Below are 9,412 nucleotides of genomic sequence, written 5' to 3'. Positions count from 1 at the left end.
AATTGCTTTTACGGGACAGGGAATAAAACTGTAGGTAAAATTAAGAAACGTCTGTGTACCCAAACGTATGTTTTATCAAATAATTTAAGCCTAGCCAAAACATAATATGTGGATGGTACTTATCTTCATCACATTGGACGGGGATGTAATTATACAGGCTCCTGTCCATGGGGAACGGATGAATCATGTGCTTATGTTAGTAAGTTTTTGCTACCACCTGTAAATGGTACTCCGGTGTATGATGACATCTATTGGCTTTGTGGTTCCAGACTGTACATGAGTCTCCCACCAAATTGGGGTGGTGTGTGTGCACCTACCCAGGTGACTGACCATACATATGTGGTAGGACCTCACAGAGAAGAATGGCAGCACCAGACGGAGGAGATTGATATACCCAGATGTGTTACCACATGATCACATGTGGGGCTCGGATGTACTAAAGGACCAAAAAAATTGTGGTCTGTAGGAGATAAAATAGCACATTCATTGTTCCCCTGGATAGGAGTGGGAAAAAATTCATTAATGATTGAAACTCTGAATTATCGATTGGGTCTGTTCATGAATGTAACTAAAAAAATAGTAGCAGCTCAAAACACTGAAATAGATGCTTTACGTACCATGGTGATGCAAAATCGCATGGTTTTAGACTTGCTTACTGGTTCACAGGGAGGAGTTTGTGTTCTGCTGAACACAACATGCTGTACTTTCATCCCAGACTCCATTCATTCAGTGGATATGCAGGACGCATTGGAAGAGCTGAATAAACTTTGTGATGCAATGCATAAAGACACCTTAGCCGTGAACCGGTGGAATCCCTGGTCCTGGTTGACTTCAGGACCATGTTGGCAGTTACTATTGAAAATGGTGACACCAGTTATTATAGTCCTAATTCTGATTGGACTTTGCATGTGTTGTGTGATCCCTTATATCAAAACAATGGTTGGCAAAATGGTGTCAAATACATTTGTACAGTGTAATCTGGCCTTCCAACAAACTATGCCAAAATATCAAGCATTGAAACAGTCAGACCTTAGTGGAGAAAACTATAATGACTGTACTGAGAATTATGATGATATTGAAAAGCTCACAACTCCAGTTCAAGCTTGAACTGTTGACGTGATGAGTTAACACACTCTTAGCCTATGAAGCTTTAGCTGAAAAAGTAATAAGACAAGTGGTGTAGTCGAATAATACAGAAAAACGGTTCATTTATACCAGTCAGCCGAAGTGATGTATGGTGGTGGTGTGGTGATAACAGAATCTTTGACAGACTGCCACGAAATGTGTCAGGTTATTGTGCATTAATATCATTATTGTTACCAGTTAAAGCCATACCCATGACCCCTGAAGACGTTACGACATATGCAGCCTCTCTTATTCCTGAGGATTGGCAGAAAGGCATAGCCAGACATAGAGTAAAAAGAGATTGGAAAGGAGTAGGAAATCCAACATATATTGATGCAATAGGAGTCCCCAGAGGAGTGCCTGACGAGTATAAACTGGTTGATCAAATAGCAGCTGGATTTGAATCTTCCATCTGTTGGTGTTCAATTAATAAAAACGTGGACAGAATAAACTAAGTTAATAAACTAACTAACTAAGCTGGGTGATGCCTACTATATGTTTAACAGGCGATAAACAGGTGGGAAATGTTAAGGATTTTATATATATATATATATATATATGTTATCACTGTTAAACATTTGTACCTTCGTCTTCTTTCTTATGAAAATGGTGTTGTGCTGTTTGCACTAACCCTGAGAATGTATGTGTTATTCAACCTTGTTTTAGCATGCTGGGGTCAATCTGAACTGGGAATGAAGAGCTGGATGTACTTATTATTATTATTATACAACTTGTTTTTGTAGCCGCTAACGACTGGGAGTGAAGCATGACGGGGTCAGTCATGAACTGGGAGTAATAGACCTGAAGGTTGTTTTTGACTGTTGTGACGTGATGCTTAGTGTGAAGACCAGGACACTCCAGGCAGATGCACAACAGCTGATAACTGCAACAGACGAACGAGATGTGCTGACCTCCGACGATAAGAGTAAAAGAAAGAAACTGTTTGTCCTTACAGCTGCGCTTATTGACGTATGTGTTTATGTTACGGGAAGAAACTTGTCTCGCGTTGTCCCCCCCCCCCCCTTAGGACAAGTTTTATGATGTAATGATGGCATCTCTAATAAAAAGAGCAGGAGCACAGGCCAGACTTTAGTGTAGCCTTGGTGTACAGCCTGGCCGCACTCCGCGCGTGATTAATTTGACTTTCTGTCTCACTGGTGTTTCTTGACTCTGTTTGTCTTATCAAAGGTTTTAAGAATGTTTGGAGGAGAAAATACCCAACACGTGCCAACAGTCACTCCTCCAGAAGGACGTTGGTTTTGGTTTTGTACATTTTATTTAGGCACAGGTGAAAAATAAATTGTTTTTGTTGTTGGAACCGCTTTCTGGTTATTTTTAGCGCTGGGTTCTGTCTGACGCAGGTTCGCTCGAGTAGTGCTGGAACTTTGTAGTAGAAAAGTGCCTTAACAGATCAGGTAAAAGGTGATAACGCTGTTAGCATACAACATTAAATATGAACATTTCACTCAGTGTGAACATTGTTTTGATGATCCATGAGAACATTTCACCACACAGCAAGCCAGATTATTCTTTATTATAAAATGCTCCAAAACACAGACACAGCCTCCACAACAGCTAGCAGCCGCACTGAGCAGACAAACGACACAGTGAGAGTTGGACCCACATGCCAATTATACAAAATCTGATGGCTTAAAATGTCAAATAAACTAGAAAATCATTCACCTCATTCAACTGTTGTTGCTACCAGGCTGTAAACATGTTTATTTCTGCTCTGAAGTTGGACATTTTAACATTGTCTCCTATGGGAATGTGCTCCTTTTTGAAACCAGACTCAAGTGGCCAGTCAAAGAACTGCAACTTTTTCTTTCCTTCAGCAGGGCTTCAGCTGAGGTCATTGAAGTTTACAGAAATGTGTGGAGTTACGTTTCTGTGAGCAGGTGACGGCATCACGTCTTTTTTTTCCCACCAGAAGTAGGTGCACAGGAGAAAAACATGATTATGATCTATTTTCAACATTTTATGATCTATTTTCGCTCACATCACCACATCGTCATTATTCACACGTGAATAATGACGATGTGGTGATGTGAGCTGTGACCTCTGACCTGGTCAACAGTCAGTTTCAGATCCTGGTCTCACCTCTGAGCTTTGATCTGGTTCTCATGGTCCCCACACAGACCAGTTTTCAGGGGTCCCTCCTCTGTGTCCTCGCTCTGATCCATATCAGAGTCTACACCTTCACGCAAACAACAACATGCTGTCACACAGGATTTCCCAGCATTCCTCTGTGTCACATGACAAACTTGAATCTCTTTGACTGTCTGTTTGAGCCTTTATGAGGTCAACATCTCTTTTCTTTTTTCCTCTCACACATTATTAAAGTGTGTCTTGTAATAATTTTGTCATGAAAACAACTGGTCACACCTGCACTGACTGAAAAAACATTGCTTAAAACTGTCAAAACACAACATGAAGTGACTTTAACTGAAGCTTTCCTTAGAAAATTATGTTTTCTTATTCTTGAAATCCACCTCAAGAAATATATTGTGACGTTGAACTTGACAAAAATGAAGGGAAAAAAATGTGTGAACCTCTGCTGGCCACACAACCTGAAAAAAATGTTGTATCCACAGGAACAAAACAAAATACCACCACAGTCAGACAGAGGAAACAAACTACAAACACTTTATGACATCATCTGAACATAAAAGAAAATATTTACCTGATTCAGGGGCGTAGGTTTGCATATGGACCATAGGGACAAGTCACAACCAATATTTTGGGATGGCAAAATAGTCCCTACCAATATTTAGCATTTTTTTATATAACAAAATCATTCACTATTTTTTTGCGAACTCGATACTATAATTTTGGTCGTCACGTTTTGTGTTTTCGACGTGCCAGAGTCACAGGGTTACCCATGTTGCAATTTCATTGGCTCACGTTCTTCTCACATGGACGTAAACAAAGCGCATTTCGTGGTGGCAGGCAGTGCTTAATTTGTAAAGTGGGAGGTCCCGGAGCAGAGGATAGGTGGATCTGGTGCAGAAAAACAAGAAGGGCGGGGGGGGGGGGGGGGGGGTCTTGCGAACAATGCTGTGCGCCACACTTAAAATAAACTGCACACCCACACAAACACGCACACACACCTTCACAAACAGTGTTGCCACAGTTACTTTGATAAAGTAATCCAATTACTGATTACTGATTACTCCTTGAAAAAGTAACTTAGTTACTTTACTGATTACTCAATTGGAAAAGTAACTAAGTTAGATTACTAGTTACTTTTTAGTTACTTTCTCCAGCTGCCGACAACAACCCTCTGCCACCTCAACATAACAATACTTGTTTTGCCAAAACTCACTTTATAGTCACCCTTTCTTGACTTCAATGAAAATAAATACTTGTTTTATAAAAAGTAAAATAAAGACCTCTTTCTTGACCTCATATTTAACTGTTGACAGCACTGTAACAGTAAAACTTGCAATTTCTAACCTACATTATTTATAAATGTAACTATTAAATTCTTTCTAACATTTAAATTCTCTCTAAACATTTTACTTGTCGAAATTATTATTATTATAAGTAGTATTAGTAGTTGTAGTAAAAAACGGCTTCATCTAGGGGTGTTGTGGGGGTGGGAGCACATCCCTGCCCCACGCCCCCATTCCGTCTGGATTCGCCCCTGCTTTGGCGTTTGAGCACAAAGAATGGATAACATTTATTTATGCAGAAAGATGAGGACGAGTTGTAGCTGCTGCAAAAAACCGTGGATGAAAAGCTCACAGCTCGCTTAAAGTGGGCAGTGCAGTCGAACCCCTGCCCACATACCAAGTTTAATGCTGCTATCGACCCACAATGCAAAAATAATCGTAACACACAGTGACTTGGAGAAGTAACTTTAATCTGATTACTGTTTTGGAATGATTAACGCGTTAGATTACTCGTTACTAAAACAAAAGTGGTCAGATTAGAGTAACGCGTTACTGGCATCACTGTTCACAAATTACACTAACATCCTGCCTTTTCCTCACAAATTACTACATTTATGTTTGCTGTCTGTCTCTGTACTTTTCTGTCACTTTTGCTCTCTTTTTCATACTTTTCCCTCGTTTCAAAAGTCACCGAACGCACTTTACTGTAATATATGCAACATATAGCATACTGTTGGAAAGCACGGGTTCTTGGCTTGCTGTCAGTGTTGAAATTTTTCAGAGTGGGGGCTTACATGAGAACTTACGGTAATGAGAATCAGCGGCGCACTAGTGTGAAACTTCCGTGTTTTTCCTCTGCGTTATGACATCACAGGCTTACGTTTACCATAATACACCATATATCATTGGAAAGCCCTTTTCTTTTGGCAAATTAGGTTGCCAGATACCTACAACTGCATTATTGATGAAGAGAATAGATTATACATCTTGGTTGTTAGCTCCACAAGTATTTTTTTTGTTGTTGTCTTGTTCTCTCAGGTGTAGGCCTATTGAATAGATTCGTGATTTTGGGTGCAATTTTGTTATTTAAGCTATTTGTTTTGTTTTGCCTACACACTTAATTGTCATGACTGGCCCTGTTCCAGGCTTTGATCCCTTTTTTGCCCCTTTCTTTGCAGCATCTTCTGTTCCCGCTTTGATTTATTAATGGTTTATTTTCATCATGTGTTTCTGCTATGTTCTATTTTGCTTTGTCACTTTGTTTCTTTGCTACTTTTATACTTTAGCCGTTGTCCTGTTCCATCCTTGTTTTAGCCAGTTTGTGTTTTCATTGTTTACCACTTGTTTATTTTGTTCTTCTCATTTGTTATATTATCTGTTGTGCTTTAGTGTCAGGTTTTGTTGATCTCAGTCTCTGTTTTATTTTGTAATTTGTTTAACCACTCTGTTTTCTTAGTCAGTCCAGTTTAGTTTTATCTTTGTTTCTTCTTTCAGTTCTCATGTTCATGTCTGGTTTGCTATTGTGTTATATTCTGCCCCTGAGTCCCATTTTAGCACTGTTCTGCTTTTGCCATTTGTTTACACTCTGCACCTCCCATCAAGTCTTTGCTCGTCTCATGCCCAGTTATTTATGTTACTTCACTACACCTGCCCCATGTCTTTGTCTCCCACCTTGTTTATGTCTGCTTTGTGTTTCCACTTATTCACGCTCTTACACCTCTTCCATTGTCTTTGTCTATTACATCATGCCACTGTGCTCACTCCCTTTAGTCACACTCTTGACTTCTGTTCACACATCTTGGTCTTTTCTTCTCTCCACCTTGTGCTCTCTTCCCTCACTGTCTTGCACAACATTGTGTCTTTGTTCATGAGCCACGCTCCCTTTTTGGAATCTTCCCTCCACACCTGCACCTTGTTTCCTAAATAGTCTGCACATGCACATTGTTCACAGCACCTGTTAGTTAAGCCCTTAGAGTCTCACAGCACACTGCCAGATTGTTATCTTGTACACTTTCCAGCGCCCATCACAGTCCTGTTTTTGTCTTGCCGTGTACTGAACTTTGCTCTGTTACCTCGACCATGCCTTTTGCCTCATCCCAGATGTCGGTGTTTGCTCATGCCTCTGACCCCTGCCTGTTTTTGACTGTGCCTCAGCCTGATCCTGTTTGTACCTCTGCTACGCTGACTGACCAAATATGTAACGAACCCTTGCCTGAAATAAAGACCATATTTTCTCTTTCACCTAAGTCAAGTCTGGGAGTCTGTATTGCGGGTCCAGCCACCCCGTGTGACGGGCTCCCGCCCGTCCTGACATTATTAATGTAAATAAAGTGTTAAATTATTCAGCATTATGTTGTCATATGTTATGTATTATGCTGTACTTTTGCGTCTAATGGTATGAGTGGGTTAGGGGGTGGTGGTGGTGGGCAGGGGGGCTGGGGGTGGTGGTGGTATTGTCCCTACCAAAGCTGAGACCAAACCTACGCCCTTGACCTGATTATAGCAGCCAACAGAAGAGACAAAAACAGACAACAGTGAAAAATAAAATAAAAAAAAAACAAAATGACATAACCTCTCAGCTAAACCTCCACCTCAAACCCAGGAACCAAAGTGAAAGACACAGAGAGGGACACAGATTTCCAGTAAGAAAATGACATCTCTGACAAACCTGTCAAACCAATTAGAGAGAAACTCCAACAATCACACACACCCACAAGAACAACAGCCTTTAAATTGCAGGATGTGATCAGAACACAATGTTTAAATTCCTTCTCAGCTTCACTGTCAATGTGTGCAGTTTGCTACAGTCTGAACAATCTGTTTCCATGTGTGTGTGTTTGTGGAACTAAAGCCTGATGGTGTGTGTGTGTGTGTGTGTGTGTGTGTGTGTGTGTGTGTGTGTGTGTGTGTGTGTGTGTGTGTGTGTGTGTGTGTGTGTGTGTGTGTGTGTGTGTGTGTGTGTGTGTGGGTTTCCTACAGGATGTGTTCGAGGGTCCTCAGGAAGCTGTTAGACTCTGAGGTCTGTGCCCGTCTGCACACAGTGAAGACTCACTCTGTCCTCCTCCTGCTGCTCTTACAGACCTTTAATGCACCAAAAACACTAAACACACATTCATGGTTTTGGTGTGTGCTCGTGCCCACGGCATCATGGGTAACTTTCAGACCTGTGAAAGACTCACAAATCATACAATTACAGTAAAGACTTACAAATTATAGTTACAGTAATGCAGGGTAGTCATGACAACCAAGTACCCATGCAACTTCTCTACTGACTCGATAAGCCTATCTGTGCACATGCTCAGCGTGAAGTTGTGATCAGAGTGCACGTTGTTGAGGCCGAAGGATTTTCAGGCTTGTCTGTATAAAGGGCCTGTCACAGCGGCATATTTGTAGAGCTGTTCATTGCAGCATTGTGTTTCATTAAATACACCCGAAATATGCGCTATACTCAGCCTTTAACTGTGTTTGCTCATACTTGCAGCTACGTAGTGTTCGCGTTTTAATGTGTGCACACAGGCGTGACCACGCTGCACCAGTTTCAGTGCTATTTTCTGCCTCTGTGGAAGTGCGCTCTGTTCTCTACTGCATGGTGTGGTGCGGCTCAAAAACATCATTTAACATTATTATTTTTTTTTTTTTTATGCAGCGAGTGCGCGTTTATTTTAGAGTCACAACTCTTTTCAGCATTGATCAGACTGATCGATCAGGTCTCTGATGAGCGCACCGACATGCAGCGAGTGCGCGTTTATTTTAAAGAGTCACAGCTCTTTTCAGCTTTGATCATACTGATCGATCAGGGCGTTTGATGAGCGCACCGACATGCAGTGAGTGCGCATTTATTTTAAAGAATCACAGCTCTGATTAGACACACACAGAGAGAGAGAGCACTTTTATGAAACAATGCGACACAGTTAAACAGTCCTTATATAATTAGTCCAGTATGATAAAGTGAAGCAACGACCTTGCAGTATTTATAGCTCCAGAAGAACAACAGGGAGATGTGAAGTGGCGCACAGTACCGTGTTGAAGCGTGGGCAGGCTCACAATAGCGGACAGTAGCACGGCGCTGTGTGTACTCACGTGAAGGCTCCATGCTGTGCTGTACGCCGAAGAAAATTAAACATGTTTAATTTCTTCCATCCTACGTGCATAGCCCTCAACATACTGCTGCGTATTGAGAAAAAACTCCTTGTGAAGTGGGCGGAGAGCTGCTCATTACAGCGTAGATGATACGCTATAATGAGCAGCTCTATGAATACGCCACTGTGACAGGGGCTAAAGAAAAGTGTCAAGTCATTGACTGCTTGTCATAACAGGCTTTTAATACAAAGCTTTGGATGCTATTTCAACCAGAGAGTGTGCTCTGATTGGAACAGCGTAAAATGTGGCTTTCTGAGCCCAACTTTTATTCACATCAGGGCAAGAGGAAGTTATGCATATAGTGTTAACGGAATGCATCTATCAGGACAGGGGGCATTATACATACAGTGTCAAAGCCCCTTTGCGTATTCGTAGAACTGCTCATTGCAGCGTATCTTCTACGCTGCAATGAGCAGCTCCCCGCCCACTTTGCATGGAGTTTTTTCTCAATACGCAGCAGTATGCTGAGGGCTACGCGTGCAGGATGGAAGAAATTAAACATGTTTAATTTTCTTCAGCATACAGCACAGCATGGAACCTTCACGCGAGTACACTCAGCGCTGTGCTATTGTCAGCTACTGTGAGCCCGCCCACGCTTCAACACGGTACTGTACGCCATTTCACACCTCCTGCTGGGCTCCATTGTTCTTCTGGAGCTATAAATACTGCAAGATCATGCTTCACTTTATCATAGTGGACTCATTATATGAGGACTGTTCACCGTGTCGCAAAGCTGTTGAAGTTTCATAAAA

This window comes from Thalassophryne amazonica, chromosome 18 (genome assembly GCF_902500255.1).
Source record: "Thalassophryne amazonica chromosome 18, fThaAma1.1, whole genome shotgun sequence".
Taxonomy (NCBI): domain Eukaryota; kingdom Metazoa; phylum Chordata; class Actinopteri; order Batrachoidiformes; family Batrachoididae; genus Thalassophryne; species Thalassophryne amazonica.
The sequence above is the reverse complement of the archived record's forward strand: the minus strand, read 5'-3'. Positions refer to the sequence as shown.